Source organism: Ursus maritimus, unplaced genomic scaffold (genome assembly GCF_017311325.1).
Source record: "Ursus maritimus isolate PB19 unplaced genomic scaffold, ASM1731132v1 scaffold_15, whole genome shotgun sequence".
Lineage (NCBI taxonomy): Eukaryota > Metazoa > Chordata > Mammalia > Carnivora > Ursidae > Ursus > Ursus maritimus.
In genome coordinates, this window is record NW_024423897.1 from 23405469 (window position 1) to 23422467 (window position 16999).

General features: G+C 56.7%; 1 long non-coding RNA gene across 2 annotated transcripts; it reads right to left on the bottom strand.

Moving 5' to 3' along the window:
• Positions 1-240: 240 nt before the first annotated feature.
• On the bottom strand, positions 241-16607 carry LOC103664609. Of its 2 annotated transcripts, XR_569090.2 has the most exons (4): positions 16465-16607; positions 4236-4359; positions 1515-1653; positions 241-1287 (listed from the first exon to the last, which is right to left on the bottom strand). It is a non-coding gene; the product is annotated as an uncharacterized LOC103664609 (long non-coding RNA). The 2 variants fall into 2 exon arrangements; XR_569089.2 differs by having other exon boundaries at positions 241-1653.
• Between the last annotated feature and the right edge of the window lie 392 nt (positions 16608-16999).

The following is a 16999-nucleotide window of genomic DNA, read 5'->3' on the forward strand; positions in this document are numbered from 1 at the left end:
CTGTCCGCGTGCTGTTTACCACAGGGGAGAAAGCCTGGTGCTCTCCTGTCTCCCACACTTTGCTAGCTCCTGCTTCCTTCTCTCCGGCCTCAGGCCCGGGGCCTTGCAAGCCAGGACCAGGGGAAAGTGTATTAACACTGCTCCGTTTTCGCTCCGTTTCTTCTTACCCTCATTTCCTCGTGATGGGCAGTGTTACAGGTTTTCACAGACAGTACAAATGTAGCAATGACTCATCTTCAATGTAGAGATACTGGGACTGTTTGCAGATTAGGGGAGAAGCACAAGAGGGGGTATCTGAGTGGCCACGGTTCGGGAAACGGCGCCCCGTGGCATCTAACCTTCAGTGCAGCTCGGGAGGCCGCAGGGCAATGTTGTCACCTGCATGTGGAGGACCCAGATGGGAGGAGATGATTCCACCGGCACAGCCCGGCTTGAAGCAGGGGAGTTGAGGGCTGTTTTCAGCACACCCCTCTGGGCTCCAAATCTTATTGGAAAAGTGGTGCCTCTTCCGGGGATGGAGATGGAAAGTAGATGGGAGGCAGTCCCACGTTCCTGTGGGAGAAACTCTGACGCAGGGACAGGGCCTTGAAGAGCAGCCTTTGACCAGGGAACCTATTTGCCTCCCTCTCCTCTGGCTATACGCTGTGCCGTTCTGTTCCCTAGTATCTAGAAAAATCCAGTGATGCCGACTGTCATAAGAACAGTCATTTATTGACTGTTTTAGTTGTGCTAATCCTCTCGTGTCCCCAAGGCTCTGTGGGAAGGGAATTTTCCAAGGCCATGGAGTTAGGAGCTGAGTTGGGTTCCTACCTCAGAACAGTCGGCCCCTGGCACCCTCCTTTTAACCTCTGTGCTGAGTGTCCCCTCCCCCAGCCACTTTACCAATCCTCTGGGTTTGGGACAGGGTCTAATCATTTCACCTGAACATTCTGCAAACCGAGGGGTCTTCTACCTGCCAAGGGGAGGTGGGACTGAACCTGACTGGATCCTTGCCCTGGAGGACAGGCTGAGATGGAAGGAAAACGTCCCTGGCAAGGTAAATAGGGGGCAGACCCAAGTGGCACAAGAGAGAGCCTGAGAAACGACTGCCAAGGTCTTAGAGGACAAAGAGGTTCCCATCCCAGGGGGAAGCTGGGAGGGCTTCCTGGAGGAGGAGGGGGTGGACTGGAAGGAGGGGCAGAGATGCAGGAAGGGTGTCCTCTTGGCTCTCTGGCTCTGGGAACTCTTCCCTTGAGTTTTTCTTACTTGCCCAGCAGGGAGACAGTGCTGGCCCTGACCTCTGGTTTCCTTCAAATGAGAAGGGGTTCAGTAGCACTCCCTTGCCCCACGAGAAGCTCCTTCTTACTCTTGGACCCCAGTCGGGAGACAGGGGGTCACTTGGGAGCCCCAAGTTCTATCACCAGCTGGTGTGGTCCCTTCTCCCAGGTGCTCCCCCTCTCTGTGGCTCCATTTCCCCTCTGTCAAAGGAGATGGTTGAACAGGTGGCCTTGGACTCCTATAGGGCAGATTCTTACCTGGTGCTGGCTGGTGGCGGTCTGGGGGGTTGCTCCCAGAGAATGGGCCAATTTCCCCTCCCTGCACCCCACTGTCTTCAGGAAATATTGCGGAGCCCAGCCGGGGGGAACCTCTGTCTTCCTGGGAAGCTCCGGGAGGCTGGGAAGGAGAAAATAAACAGTGGCTGTCTGGGTTTTCTCGCCAGGCCTGAGTGAGGAGGCCTCCCTGGCTCCTTCCCTTATATGGCCAGGCCGCTCTGGGCTGGGAGCCCGTCACTGCGCTCCCCCACCCTCCACCACCACTGAGGGCTGGGGGCCACTGCTGCTCACCTGGGACTCTGGTGCTGCAGAGGCCGGGGCAGGGCTGAAGGTGGAGAGTGGGTCCCAGGACATGTCCCCAGAGTCGCCTGTATAGGCTGGCCGCCTGACATGGCCTCTGGGCTACTTGGGGTGGAGTCAGTGGGGAGGATCTGTACTGGGAGGAGGGGCGGGGGGGGGTCTCCACCTGGTCCCGACTTCCTCCCTAACTCACTGTGTGACCTTGGCCGAGCCCTTTCCCTCTCTCGCCTCTGTTTCTCCCCGTGTCAAATGGGGGTTTGGAAAATAGTCATTAATCCTCACAGTCAACCCCACAAAAGGGGAGCTTTTGTACCTCCATTTCGTAGAAGGGAAAACAGGCTTGGGGAGGCCTACTGGACCACAGCTCTCCAGCTAGAAAGGGAGCAGGGCAGGGTTTGAACTCGGGGCCGACTTCGGGGTCTGTGTTCTGAGGGGCTGATTGCTGAGGCTGCTCTCGGGGATACTATTCAGCCGCTCACGTGTGCCATATGGAAAAGGCGTCTACGGCACTGCTCCCCGGAAGACCAGGGGGGCCCCAGTGCCCAGTGCCCAGTGCCCAAGGAGGTGTTCTGTGTAGGTGCTCCCAGCACCCCACACAGGGCTGGAGCAGACTCGGGATTCAGGGAAGGGAAGTTGTGGAATCACTCAATAGCAAACAGCCGTAGTCCCATCTGTGCTATGGGCCTCATTTCCCAACTCCCAGGCCCACTCTACGGATTGTGCAAAGCAATGGATGAGAAAGCATGGAGCTGTCACTTTTATAATTGGCATTGTCTCTCTGTTCCTAAGTTCCTCTTCCCTGTATGATGCCTGCCTGTGTCTCGTCCCCAGGCCGTTGTCTCCCAAGCTGAGCAGTTCTCGCTTGCCCAGCTGTGGGACTGAGGGACGAGGGCGGATCTGCTCGGGGCCTGGGCTCTGGGCCCTGGCGGCAGCGATCGTGGGAGAGGCTGCGGGAGGGGAGGTGGGGGCGAGTTGCTGGGAACAGCTCAGAAACGAGCCTCGCACAAGCGCCGGCATCCTGTGTACTCTTGAGCTAGCCCGTCCATCATCCTGGCATCCTCTCAGACGCCTGGCTCTCTTCCTGGGGCCCGGGGGCAGGTCTCCGGGGCTGAGGACAGACTGTCAGCGTGGCCGAGAGACCGCAGCTGGCAGCTCTGTGGGCCTGCTCAGTGTCGGAGCTGGACGGTGTGGGGGGAGGGGGGACACAAGGTGCCTGCAGCCCTCCTAATCCAATTTGTTTTAGACCCAGGCTCGGAGGCTCATTGGCTAGCGAGCTCCGGCCGGGTGTGCGCGCTGTGCGGGAGCACACGTTTGCTCGCACGTGTGGGCCATGCAGGGGTGAACAGGTGTGCTGCATTATGTAAGCCAGGCCTGGGCCTCGTCACCTGTCCTGGAGTGTCAGCTTCTTGCCAGAGCCCTGCGTCCTCCTCCCACCATCAGACCCTCGTCTACTCTTCCCACCCTTATGAGATCTAGTGCCAGAACCCTGTGCCGCGACTGTCTGTGAGAGTGAGTTCCTTCACTTCCTTGTGCCTCAGTTTCTCTACCTGTCTTATGGAGCCTATACCTCACCCTGCCTGCTCCACACACAGGGAACTGGAACTGGCAAGTGTAGAAGAAAGTGACTGTCGGGGCGCCTGGGTGGCACCGCGGTTAAAGCGTCTGCCTTCGGCTCAGGGCGTGATCCCGGCGTTCCGGGATCGAGCCCCACATCAGGCTCCTCCGCTATGAGCCTGCTTCTTCCTCTCCCACTCCCCCTGCTTGTGTTCCCTCTCTTGCTGGCTGTCTCTATCTGTGTTAAATAAATAAATAAAATCTTTAAAAAAAAAAAAAAAGAAGAAAGTGACGGATGGGGGGAAACCTGCTACGGTTTCTTGAGCCCCACTGTGTGCCCAAGCGCGGCACATCCCAGGCCCACACCTGAGCTCCCAGACCATTTCTAAGCCCCCGGAGCTGGTTCTGTCATCACAAGGCTTACCAACCCCAGGTGCAGCCTGTTCCTAGAGCCTGACCCTGTCTACTCCTTCCCAGGAAAGATTGCTGTCATTCTCCACGTGTTCCCCCAAATCTGTTATTCTCTGTAGCACACAGGCTTTGCCTTGCTAGCTTATAGGGAGCCTGGGGTGGGGTGGATTTTTGCCTCCAGGCTGGTTTTCCCTTCTTCGACTCCACTTCTTTCCACTTACAACCCACACCTAGCTGCCCCGAATTGCCCGCACCCCCTCCATCAGCAGGGGCCTTACTTCAACTCCTCCCATGCCCAAGACCTGGTTTCTCGGTCCTTCTGAGGGTTGGGATGGGGAGTGCGTCCTGAGGCGCAGGGCTCCTGCCTGAGCCTCCAGTGGCAGGGGTCGGGCTGTGGAGGGGTTGTGGGAGCCAGGTGGGGGTGAGGGAGGCACTCACGGCTCTGTTCTCAGGGCCCCTGCTGCCTGGCCTCCTCTCTGGTCCTCAGGAGGGCCCTCTCTGGAGTGCTTGTTCCTCCAGTGTCAGGGTCATAGGAGTGGCTCCCACCAGCCGGCACCCTTGCCTGCAAGAAACAGAGATACCGCCTCTCAGAAGCATGCTGGGGGGCTCTGTGGCCAGAACCCTGGCTTCCAGGGAGGCTCCGAGAGCCTGAGGATGGGCCTGGCCTCCTGCGGGGTCCTCAGAAGCCTCAGGCTGAGACTGCTGGGATCTTCCAGGCCCTAAAGAGCCTGCTCCTTGGGCCCAAGGCAGCCACTGCACTGCTTTGCCTGCCTGGCTTTCAAAGGGAGCCTTCTGAGTAGCAAGCAGTTCCCCGGGGCCGCTTTCCCTGCCCTGCCCAGCACACTAAGGCCCATCGTGGAAGAAGGGGTCTGGAAGGAAGCTTTCCAGAGGTCCCGCTGACGAATGGCTCCACCTTCCGCTTCATATATCAGAAAGGAGCTGGTTAGGGGCAGGTCAAAACTTTCAGTGAACACGGTGGCCAAGGCTGAAGGGATGGCCCTGGGGCCACCTGTGACGGCTTCCAGCTGCACGAGGCTTTCACCCTATGAAGGGCTTCCTTCCATAACTGAAAGTACGCTCACAACCACTGCCAGAGGTAGGACTAATGTCCCTGCTTAACTGAGTGGCTCTGCGATGCGCCCAGGCTCATGGTCCCCTGGCAGAAACCCGAGGCGAACTTGACCCCAGGGCTGCTCATGCTCCATCCAGCTGTCTCCTGAGCCAGAGTGGCAGGCCGGCTGCATGACCCCGAAACGAAGCTCACATCGTTGGGGTCATTGCAAAAGCCTCTGTGCCCTCTGCTGGCCTTGCTCATTTCCAGGGAACACGAGGGCCTGGGAATGGGCCACATCTGCGAGCCAGATGGCACGGCAGTGGGAGAGGGCTGAGGTCGGGGCTCCCTGCAGGCACATGAGCGCATGCCCACGGTCGGTTCTCTCTGGACAGGCCTCCCCGCCCTCAGCTCCCCTTCCCTGGCTCGCTCGTGCGTGTGCATGTCCTACAGCCTGTGCTCTTCTTGGGCTCCAGGGTCCTGGGGTTTCCACCATACATTTGCAAAGAACAGAGAACACTGGCCCCGGAGCCAGGGAGGCCTGCACTGAATCTCACCCCCAGCTCTTTCTAGCTGTGTGATGGAGAGCTGGTGGCTTCACCTCTCTGAACTTGGTCCCCGGCCTCAGCTTGTCTGTGAAGGTCAGCTGAAGTCGAAGTCAAGTGCAAGGTCAGTTGGTGGCACGTAGTGAGCCCACATAAATGGCTGTGATTTCCATTATGAGCCCACAGCTGGACCCACAGTGAGGCATCGGCATACGAGAAAGGGAAGCAGGAGGATGAGGGCAAAGGTCCAGAGAGGCATCCAGAGATGTGGAAGCTGGGGTGGGAGCTACCGTGTGGGGCCCCGTTCCATGGCCCCTCTGTTACGTGGCTTCTCTGGGCCTCTGTTCCCAGGACGCCCTTCCACCCCCTTGACACCCCAGCTGAGTTCACTAGCCTCACACGCTCCCTACTTCCTCCCCAGGGAAGGCTGCTGCTGGGGACTTTTGAGCCGGCCCTGGGAATGCAGTTCGAGGCTGCATGGAGAGTGATGGAGGAAAAAGGGAGGACAGGGAGAGGAGAGGGCCCCCCACCTGCCCGGCCCAGAAGACCAGGCCTGCCTGGAGGTGCTCAGGCTCCAGGAGGGGGAGCAAAAGATTCCCCATGCCTCTCCTACACCCTGACCTTCCAGTGAGAACACAAACAGGGACACGCAGTGACAGTGACAATAGCCACCACGTAGTGACTTACACTGGGACATGCTGTAATCATAACAATAGCTTTCAATGTGCTTCACACATGCCAAGTACTTTCTCATACAGAGGCTTTCTCACAATCACTTAGGAGTTAGCTACCATTGTCATTCCCATTTTACAGATGAAGAAACTGAGGGTCCCAGAGGTTACAGCACTCCCTCAAGGTCAGGCAGCCTGTGAGTGTCAGGCTCAGGATTGGCTTCAGGCAGCCCAACACGCATTTCCACAGCTCCCCTGTGAGACCGGACTATTCCTGGCCCCATTTTGGCAGAGTGACAACCTGGGTCAGTGTCTCATGGCATTTTGTCAGGCCTGTGTTCGTTTTTATGGGAAGGCGGTTGTGAGCAGAGAAAGCATCTTTCAGTGTTAAGCGTAAGTGTGTGGGCCCTGGCAAGGCCGCATGTCTTCAGAAGCAGGGAGACTTCTCGTTTTGGTTGTTATCATGCCTCTTGTCCACAGTATTTCTCCCTTGCGTGCTGTCTGCTTAAAAAAAGCACAAAGGAACAGGATAAAGGGATTAGTTCTCCCTTCTGTCCTGTCCACTTTGCAAAGAGCTGGGACCTCCAGGTCCCAGTTTGCTGAGACTGAGTGATGCTTTTTTGGATAATATAAATGCTGGCTTCTTCTGGAATGTGTTGGATGGACAGAGCAGCAGGCTAGACACCAGGTCACCTGTAGACAAGCTGTGTGATTGTAGACAAATGCCTTGGGTCTCTGGGCCTCACTGTGATGTGGTGGGGAGGGGTCTGGACTCCATGGACAGATAGATAGGGGAGATGGCTTGACCCCAGGCCATCCCTTCGGTGTTCGTGTCAGTGTGAAAGAAGGTCTGCATGGATCTCCATGGAACGAGGAGAAGGAGCATCAAGGCGTGAGGTTGGGGCACCTCCAGCTGCCTCTCAGTCCCTTTCCCCCATCCCACCGTACTGCTCAGCCCCTAGCAGGCCCCAGGGACGTGAACCAGCTGGATTTTCTGCAGCCGGACTCAAAGTCTCGGGACATTAGTGCCGGAAGCATTCTAGTCATGCACCCGTTGCTCAGATAGGGAAACTGAGGTGCGGAGAAGAGAAGCCACCAGTGCAAAGTGATGCGGTCCGAGGCCCAGCCAGGACTGACCCTTTCCACTCACTGAGGGATCCTAATCTGTTAGATCTTAGCAAAGAGGCCCTGGGAGGAAGGCGGGAGAGAGGGGGCCTTTAAGTTCCTTTGGCTTTGAAGATGGAATAATCATGACTTCCTTTTCTAAATATCTTTTGGCCCTTCCTAGAACCAGATGGTGGATGTTTGGAATTTATGTTGTAAATAGTGTTTAAGAAGGGGATGGGGGTGCAGCTGTGTTACTTTCTCCATCCTCCCAAAGCAAGATCTGAAGGAGGGAATTGGGGGAGGGGAGCTGGCTCTGAGACTGGGGAGAAGAGCGAAGTGAGGGGGAGGAAGAGAGAGGAGAGAGGGAGAACAAAGGAGGAGAGACTGACCGAGAGTGAAGGCAAGAGGGAGAGAGGCAGGGAGGGGAAGAAAGTGAGGGAAGAGGAAGAGGAAGTGAGGGGTGAGGAGGGGGGAAGAGGGAGAGAAGGTGGGCGAGGGAGATGGGGAAGGGGCGCCCGGGCTGCAGGCTCAGACAAACTCCATCTTGAGTTCAGGAGCAAACCCTTGAGTTTTCTAAAAATAGCTCAGCCTTTCCCCCAGCGGGGCTGGCAGCAGGGACGGGAGAGAGGCACGCTTGCCCTTTTATGGTAAGAATAATTCAGATCCTCAGAGGGGGAGCTGGGCCAGAGCCTGTAGTTCTGGACAAAGCCCAGCCCTGGGGTCTGGAGTGGGACAGTGTGTGTGTGTGTGGGGGGGGGTTGATTTGGTGGGATGTTCTGGCCTGGGTAGCTCCGTCCTCTGTGAAGCAAGGGCTGAGGTGACCACGCTGGAGAGCTCTGGGGTCCTGGCGGAGCCAGGATGGGGGTGGAAGGGCTTACAGAGACATCTGGTCCACCCCATCTCCCTGTTTTGAGAAGAAACTGTATCCCAGAGAGAGGGGAAGAGACTGTAGGTTCCCTGTGTGGACATTTGAGGTGTCAAGGTAAATAGGTCCCAGGCCTACGTGGGGATGGCTTCCTTGCCCGTTATTCTAAAGGGCGGTGGTTAGTGGAGAGAGCCCTGGTCTGGGCATCAGGAGACCCAAGACCCACTTCCCCGTTTTGCTGTGCGACCTTGAGCGATCTGCTGAACCTCTCTGATCTCAGATCCCCTCACTGGGGTAATCTTAAAGTCCTTCTTCGCTTTTTTGCCTCTCTGGGAATTCCAAGGCTGGACGGCAGAGCTCGGGCGCAGAATGTGCAGCCCCCAGGCAGAGGGGAACCTGCAGACGACTGGTGCCTTCCTGGGCCTGGCCCACTTCCTGTGCTGAGGCCAAAGCTCAGATGGACCAAGGCAGAGAGAGACCAGGCCTCACAGGAGACGGAGGCAGATCGTGGATGGATCCTCTGACTGTTTAAGCTGACTGGGGCCCCCTCACCGGACACACTGAGGCTAGAAAAGGCCTCATGCTCATGGTCATGCTCAAGGTTATGCGAAGGGTTGGGGCAGAGCCAAGAATAGAACCAAGGGCTTCTCCTCCCAGCCTTGGGCTCTTTCCTGGGCAGGAGGCCTCCCGTCTGCAGCAGCCAGCAATCTGGGGGATTCTCTCCGACCAGGGAAAGGGCCTTCCTGGGCAGGGCAGCCAGAACTCAAAACACACCACCATCTTTTGACTCCTTCTTGGAGATAGTTACGTCCCAGCGGGGCACCTGCCTCTCCACTGTCCCCTTCCCTTGGCTTCAAGGACCATACCATAGTTTCCATCTCTGGAGAGAGGCAGGGAAGAGGCCAAAAGAAGGATGCCCAGGGCTGGGCAGCCACTCTGGCAGTCCCTCCCTGCCGTTGGCCTCCAGGTTTTGCCTCTATAACATGAGGAGGGGGCCTGATGCTCTTGGAGGTCCCTTTTAGCTCTAACAGGATTATGACTCAATGAGTTTAAAATTCAACATCAGGAATGATTACTAAGCATCTGCCAGGATCACCAGGGTGAATGAGATGGGTCAGGTACTGCTCCGTAGCTTTATCATGCATTGAGGTGGGGACCCTGTGCCCAAGGTCCCTGGGAGCCCTAATCCTGAGATCTTCTGTCTATTCTGAGAACCTGGGCTGATTCTCTGACCCCAGCCTGAATCCATAGCTCACAGAGCTCTGGTCATGAGGGTCCGGGAGCGTCTCATGCTCACTGCCCAGGACACAGCCCAGGCCTGGCTGACCCCTGGACTCTGCCCTTCCCTCTCCTCTTTCCCACATGGCCGTCTACCTCCTCAGCCCCTGTGTGGTTCCCCCTCCCATCTGCCCACACCTCATCTCTCCACACTCATTCTTTCTGTGACTCAGCCCACAGAGGAGGCTTGCTTTCCTCTTCCAGCCTCCTGCGACACCCCCACCCACTGCTGGGGGAGAGGAGGGCCAGGAAAGAAAGGGGGAACAAAAATAAAGCATCTTGTTCTAAATTGGAAGCTTCCCTGTGACCCTCCTGGAATTTCCATGTAGACTCTGGGGCGTGTGAACAGAGCTCCCAGGGACCCTGGCCCCCTCTGTCTCATTCCTGCCGGGGTGGAAGGCCATCGGCTGAGTGTTCCCTGGGGACCTAGTCTTATAACCAGGCTCCAGGTCTCCCTGGTCAGTCCTGGCGCTCCCTGGGAAGGGCAAAAAACAGCAGTGGGGTGAAAGGAAGTGGGAGGGAGGAGGGTCCCTCGAGGGCCCTTGTGAAGTCAGGGCAGAACTGATGTCATGCCTAGCTGGGAATTTGACATCCAGGCGGCAGGGGAGCTCAGTCCCGCAGGATTGTCCCAAGGCAGCTAGGGCTGTGATGTGAAGAGCCAGGCTGGTGGTGGGAAAGGCCGTGAGGCCCAAACTCCTCTAACGTTTGATTTCTCTCCACAGTGTCTGTGCTAAGCTTGCATACCTCTGGTGATGGGGAGCTCACTGCTTCCCAATCACCTCATCTCTCTTTGGACAGGCTATTGGGGACTCACTCCTTCCTAATATCCCACTGACATCGGCCTCTCTGGAGCTGCGTGCTCTGTCCTTGAGGGCTGGAAGGGATACGTTCCTGTTCCCTAGAAAACTCTTTCAAGGTTTACAGACGGTGACTACAGCCCTTGGCCTTCCTACCCCTGCTGACCCCACTCTGAGGTCTCCTGTCCCATGATTAGACATCTCAGAATCACCAATGTCCAAATCCCCAGGTCTCTTGCCTGCACTGGGGCTTTCGGCCTGGTGGTATGGAGTTGAGGAGTCAAACAGGCTAAGAAAAGACAGGGACCCCCTCCCAGAGCCGGGTACCAAGAAGGACTCCTACCACTCCATGGGGCTTTGGTTTCAGGCTGTTCAAGCCACTCCATGACCAAACCTTCCCCACTTTGCCAGCCTCGGATCTCACCGAGCTGTTAGGCCTACTCTCTGTTCCAGCCAAACGGGCTTGTTTGCTGTTCTGAAAGTGTCCTTCTAGTCCTGCCTCCATACCTTCGTACGCAGAACTCTCCACCGAGAGAGCCTTCTGCTTTCTTCTCTGTCTATCCAAAACTTGCCCCTGCTGCTCTGACCACCTCTACCCCAGATTTTCTCTCCCCGAGAGTCCGGGCAGCCACCACCATACGCGGGATGACCTGAGCTATCTCCCTTCCATCCCAAATCATGGACCATCACAGCCCAAAGGGCCCACAGGGACAGTGGAACTTACCCAAGCGTGTTGGCTACAGAGCTGGGGTCAGAGTCTTAGCCTGAGTCTTTCCCTTTCTTCCCATCTTGTTCCAGCTTATCTCAGCCGACACCCTTGGACTCAATGGGGTTGTTGGGTCACATGCTTGAGACCTGGCAGTCTCTAGGTGGGCTGGCTAGTGGCCTTCGAGCCTGGTAGACCAGCTGGGGCGGTGTCATGGGCACTATGGATGCCATCCTGAGATGGCAGCCTCCCTCTGGACCCTTTGCCCCCATCCCTGTTTGCCCAAATGAGTAGGAGGAGGGTATGGGGTGGAAGCTAGTGGCAGCTGAGTGGTGTTCCTGTTAAGCTCACAGGATCCAGTGTATTTCCCAGTTTGGGGCTTTTCTGTCTCCCTTGCAGCATGGCCTGAGGCAGAGGAGGGCCATTCAGGAGGGACTTGGGCTTGTGGCTGTTATGGGCACTTGACAAGGAGCCGGGGTGAGGCTGCTTCTTCCAGCCTTGGTCTAGCTCACTGCCCCCTCCTCAAATCTCTGATGGGCTCTGCTGGGTCGGGGGCACCCAGGACTGATGGGGCCCCCAAGGGTACTCAGCTCACACGAAGGGGTGCTCGTTGGCAAGGAGGATTGTTTGGTTGAGGCTTGCATTTTTGAGCAAGTGTGAGGAGGAAGGGCTCTGTCTATCCCCTTGCCATAACAACACTTAATTAAGAAGGTGCCTTTGGGCTTCCAATGGTCCCCTTTCCAAATGCTAAGAGTTGGGCCGTTTAGACCAGCCAGCAGGAACTGGAAGTACTCTTGCTCACAGACTCACTGGGGTGGTGCTGGAGTGTAAGTGGAGGGCTTCTGGAGTCAGCCAGACCTGGGTTTGAGCTCTGGCTTGGCCTCTTACAAGCTCTGTGACTTTGGGCATATGACTAAACCTCTCTGAGCCTCTGGGTCCCCAGAGAGGGGATGGTGCTTACCTCAGAGAGTGCTGGGCAAAGGGCCCGGCCCTTGGGAAGACTTGGTATACGGCAATTGTTATTTTTGAGGGGACAAGGGCCATTTATCCCCCCGGGGGAGAGAAGAGTGGGAGCCCACTACGGTGCCTCCTTGCTTCTCGAAGAGCCTGCCTTTAGTATAGCAGTCCCCCTGCTTCTCCGAAGTTCCAGTTACTCATGGTCGACTGCCATCCAGAAGCAGATGACCCACTTTCTGAAGCAGCCTCAGAAAGTCAACGGTAGCCCAACGCTATGTCACAGTGCCGACGTGATGACGTAGACACTTTGCCTGTCTCCCAGCATCTCAAGGAGGGATGAGCGTAGTACAGGAGAGTATTTTGAGAGAGAGACCACGTTCACGTAAGTTCTATCACAGTAGATTGCTATCATTGTTCTATTATATTATTAGTTATCGTTAACCTCTTACTGGGACGTATACATTAAACCTTGTCATCGGTTTGCATGGATAGGGAAAAACATAGTACACGTAGGGCTCAGCACTACCTGTGGCTTCAGGCGTCCGCTGGGGGTCTCGAAACGTGTCCCCTGTGGATGAGGGAGGACCCCTGTTATCACATTTTAGCAGTTAGCTGTCGTCGAGCACTTCCTGTGTGCCAGTCCCTGTTCTGAGGGTCTCAGGAGTCTTAACCCGTTCAATCCAGACAACTCAATACCCTGATGAGACTTCGCAATTTCTTAGCAAGCCTGATGTCACAGGTGCTAGAGGAACAGCTGGAATTCAAACCCAGGCCACCTGACCGCCACTCGGCACCTTTAACCACCAGCCTCTTGCGTCTTAGCCCCTCTCTGGCAGCCCCCTGGCCCGCCAGCCCGGGCCCCTCTTCCTCTGGGCAGAGTTTCACCCTCCTGTGAAAGTGCCCTGGCTCCGGGGTTGGCCTCGGTTTCCTCATCTGAGCGCAAAGGGGCCTGGATGAGTCGGTCCCCACGGGCCATGAGAACGGGTGATTGCGCCGTGCAGGAAGGCGTGTTCTGACCCGGACGGAAGGTTTCTGGTGGAGAAGCATGGCTGCCAACAAGCCTCTTTTGCAAGCGGGGAGGGGGCCGCCACTGCGGGCTCTTGCGTGAGTGGTGAAGCCCCGTGGGGCCTGAATAGACAGGCTGTCAGGAGATGGCAGCCACCGAGGGCTCTTTCCCCTGAATTCCTGCAGATTGATCTGGCAGGCGGCCTCCGCTTGGCGCGTCTTGCCTACTGCCGGGCTGGGGGCGGCCGCCAGGGCAGTGCCCGCTCCTGCTCCAGGGCCTTCGGCACGCTCCGCAACGTGGTGCACGCAGGGCACATTGCGAGATTCCCATGTGGACAGTGGTGAGCAGCGTTTTTGTTTCTTCCTTTTAGTTTAGTAAGCTCTAGGCCCAACCTGGGGCTTCAACTCACGACCCTGAGATCAAGGGTTGCATGCTCTACTGACTGGGCCAGCCAGGCGCCCTCCTGTCATTCTTTATTATACAAATTTGATAGAGACAAAATAAAATGTGTTAACATACATACTTCAAGAAATCTGACAATTTTCAGTGAAGTCAAGGAGGGGGCTGCTCGTATGCAGCTGGTAGGAGTGTAACCTGGTGCGGCCACCTTGGAAAATAAACTGGCACTGTCCTGTCCAGTTGACAGGCATGTGCGATCTCCCTCTCTAGGTACCAGTTTCAGAGAAACTCTGGCTCCTGGGCACTGGGAGACATGGACAAAAGTAGTCATAGTAACAACAATCAGGAAAAGCCTTTATCGCGGTTCTTTGCACGACCCCATGGCCCTGAGCCCTGGGGACCGTTCACTTGGAAAGTTGCAGTTGAGGCAGGGCCCAGGCGTAGCCCAGTGGTGAGGACCTCAGAGACCATCTCCCTAGCTCCTCCAGGCTCACATGGGGAATCAGATACAACCCCGAGAGTCCGTGGTGACTCTGGGCCTGGAACTTTCTATTCCTCAGAGCTACGTGTACCAGCAATTCCCCACAACTGGCCAGTCTGGGTAAGGGCTGATTTTGCTTAAAGAGCTGCAGTGTGGTTCTTAGGAACCAACGACGAGCAAGGTCCTTTCCATCCTGGGGCAGCAGCGGGGTTGAAGGGAAAGCAGTGGCTTTGACACTAACTAGAACACTCGGGTGCAAGTTCTGGTGAGGTCACCCCCTTAGCCTCGTCTCCTGTCTGAAGTGGGGTTCCTCATCGCTGCTCTCAGAGGGGCCGTGATGGGCAGGCTAAGAGCAAACCTTTTGGAGTTGCAGACTCCAAATTGTTTGGACTTGGGTTCAAATCCCCTCTGCCACGTTCTAGTCACATGACCTTGGGTAAACTCCAGTGGTTTCCTTCTCAATAAATTAGGGATAAGGGAACGATGCTGATTCCTGCCTCTTGTTAATCCTGGGAGGATCGAATGATACCACAGGCCATTCAGCCTGGTACCTGGCTCCCAGGAAATCCTCCATGTATATTCCTGAGGGTCTTGGAGGGTAGGAGGGTCTACAGGAAGTTCCGGGGTGCAGTGGCCGGGGGGCAGGGCAGGGGGAGGGAGAGCCCCGGGGACAGAGCAACTGGGGCAGCTGGCACAAGTGTGACCTTAGGCAAGCCAGTTAACCTCTACACCTCAGTTTCCTCATCTGTACAATGGGGATCGTGATTACACCTATGATGATTACACCTATGATGATTACAGGGTTGTTGTGATGATTAAGTGAATTAATTCACGTAAAGGCCTTTGGAAATGCCCAGAAAGTAACAATCGCAAGTGTTCTCCTATCTTCGGTTCCGTTCCAGCCCTGTCATCAGCTCTCTGTGTGACCTACAGCAGCGCTCTCTTTTCGTGGACCCAGTTGCTTCAGCTGTGTCTGCGAGGGTCCCAGGCTGCTTGGCAGCCCAGCATTCTCAAAACTCCACATGTGTGCGAATTCTCCTGGGAGCTTGAAATGCAGATTTCTGGGGCCCCACTCAGGACTCCCTGTCAGTGGATGCGTGTCTAGCGGCTCAGACACCGCCCCGAGGGACACACTGCCCACACAATGTGCTACAAATGCAGGAAAGGAGACCTCACCTAGCCTTTTAGGCATCTCAAGCTGATCCTTCCTCTGTGCCCCTTAACCTCTGACCTTTGAACTCATGCCTCCTGCCTCTTTCTAGACCCTGTTCTCTCTTTAGCAACTCTGAGCGCTCCCTGTCTGGGTCTCATTCCCACTTCTCTCTAAACATAGCTGAGGTCAGTTTGCCCCTCAGGTGGAGGAAGGCCTGGTGGTAACGTAAAAGCAGCCCCATTTACCCTGCTCTTGTGTGCCTATGTCCCTCACTCTCCATGATAACCAACCGACATTAGAACCAAGACCAGACCCATTTTATAGAGGAGGAAGCTGAGGCTCAGGGATGGCAAGTGACTTGCCCAGGGTCACTTCTCTGGTATGTAAACAAGCCAGAACTGGACCCAGGCAGTTGGATTCCAGAGTCTCCTTTCGGACCATTATGGCCTCAGGCCTCATGGGATCCGGGTGGGGCTGGTGAGGGTGTTGGGTGGGCTGGTGCTGGAGGACTGTGTCCACTCTGGACCCTAGATGTGACCAGAGCGTATTCACAAGAACGATATTGCCTACATGCCTTCCAGTGCTGCTCCCAGGCCTCTACCCCTGCACAGCCCTACCTCCCACGTCGCCTGCCTTCCTCCGAGGCCCCCACCACGCCGCGTCACCCCTCCTGAAACCCCTGCTGTCTGTTCGATCTTCCCCCCCACTCTGAGTCCCTGCCCCTCCTGATCCAGACCCACCAGAGGCTGCAGAGGGGCCAGGCTCATCCTGAGGCCTCAGGGCTGTGGGCTCTGGCTGGTCCTCCCCTGGCCAAGCCTGTAGTCAGAGACCCTTTAGCTCCTTTCTGTCACTTGAGGCTCAAGCTCCGAGAGCTGCCATGGGCTTCAGCCATCTGCCTGGACTCTAAACCTCTGGTCAAAGGGCAGACTCAGCTCAGGGACTCCACGGGAATATCCCGACACCCGCCATCTTTTCGGCTCCAATAGGGCTCAAGAAGCCACATCCTGCATGGACACCATGTTGTCCAATGGTTTCATGGTACAGATGGCCCAGAGAGGGTAGGGTGCCTGCCCAAGGCCACAGGGCCAGGCAGCGAGAGGCCGAGCTGGGGCTGGAGCCCACGTCCCCATCCCCCGGCCAGCTCCCTGGCCTTCCTGCCTCTCTGACTGTCTGCTGGAGCCTGAGCTGACATAGCTTTGCCTCCAGCTTTGCTTCTTGAAACCATTATTTGAAAACAGTTTTCCTTGCCAGGAGCCCCAGGCTCTTGGAGCTGTGAAATCAAACCTCACAGAACAAGGAAGAAGCAGTGTCTCTGGAGAAGCCAGAGAGACGGGCCCAGACTTGGGCATGGCAGTGAAGCTGGGGCCGACAGGACATTACCACCCGCCACTCCCTCTGCTCCCACCGCCATTTAACCACAGCCACCAGGAGTCCACCCGGCCAATAGCACCGCAGGTCAGGGCAGGATGGGCACGTAGAGATCACCCAGTCCAGCTCCTGTACAGATGGGGAAACTGAGGCCCAGAAAGGTAGAAGCACAGAGCAGGTTAGCAAGAGAGCAAGGACCAGACCCCTGGCTATAGCGTCCCCAGGGGAGGACGCCAGAGATGCCCCCCCACTCACAGACCCCGTGTCTGCCACTGGTTCTTACCTCTGCCAGGGTCTGGTCCAGGTGTGGCTCCTTGCAGCCTGGATACGGGGGCCAGCCCATTTAGGGGATTGTTGGGGGTGTCATTGCTTCTCAACTAACTTGACCGGGCCTCTGGCACCCCTCACTGCCACGGGGCATTTTTAAACGGCTGGCACGGGGCCCCCCTCCCCTTAGCCCCTTGCCTGCTGCTCCTTGGCCACAGAGGCCCCTCTGCCTTTTACCTTATATGAGCTGAAGAGGCGAGCCTGGTGTTGGGGTGAGGCGGGTACTGAGTCTTCCCGGGGCCCCCCATTGGCCCGAGCGCCTGCCACGTGACCGCCTTGCCTTGACCTGCCCCCGGTCCCGAATGTTGCTTTTACCCCCTAAGGAAGGAGTGGTTGACAATTTTCATATTTCTTCTAAATTTGGAGATTTCAGACAATGCTGGGAGGCTTGGCTCCAGCTGCCAGAGGCCCATGTGGAAGTCATTAAGCCAGAGAAGGGGGGCCGGGGGAGAGAGGGAGGCAGGGGGAGGAGGAGGAGGAGGAGGAGGAGG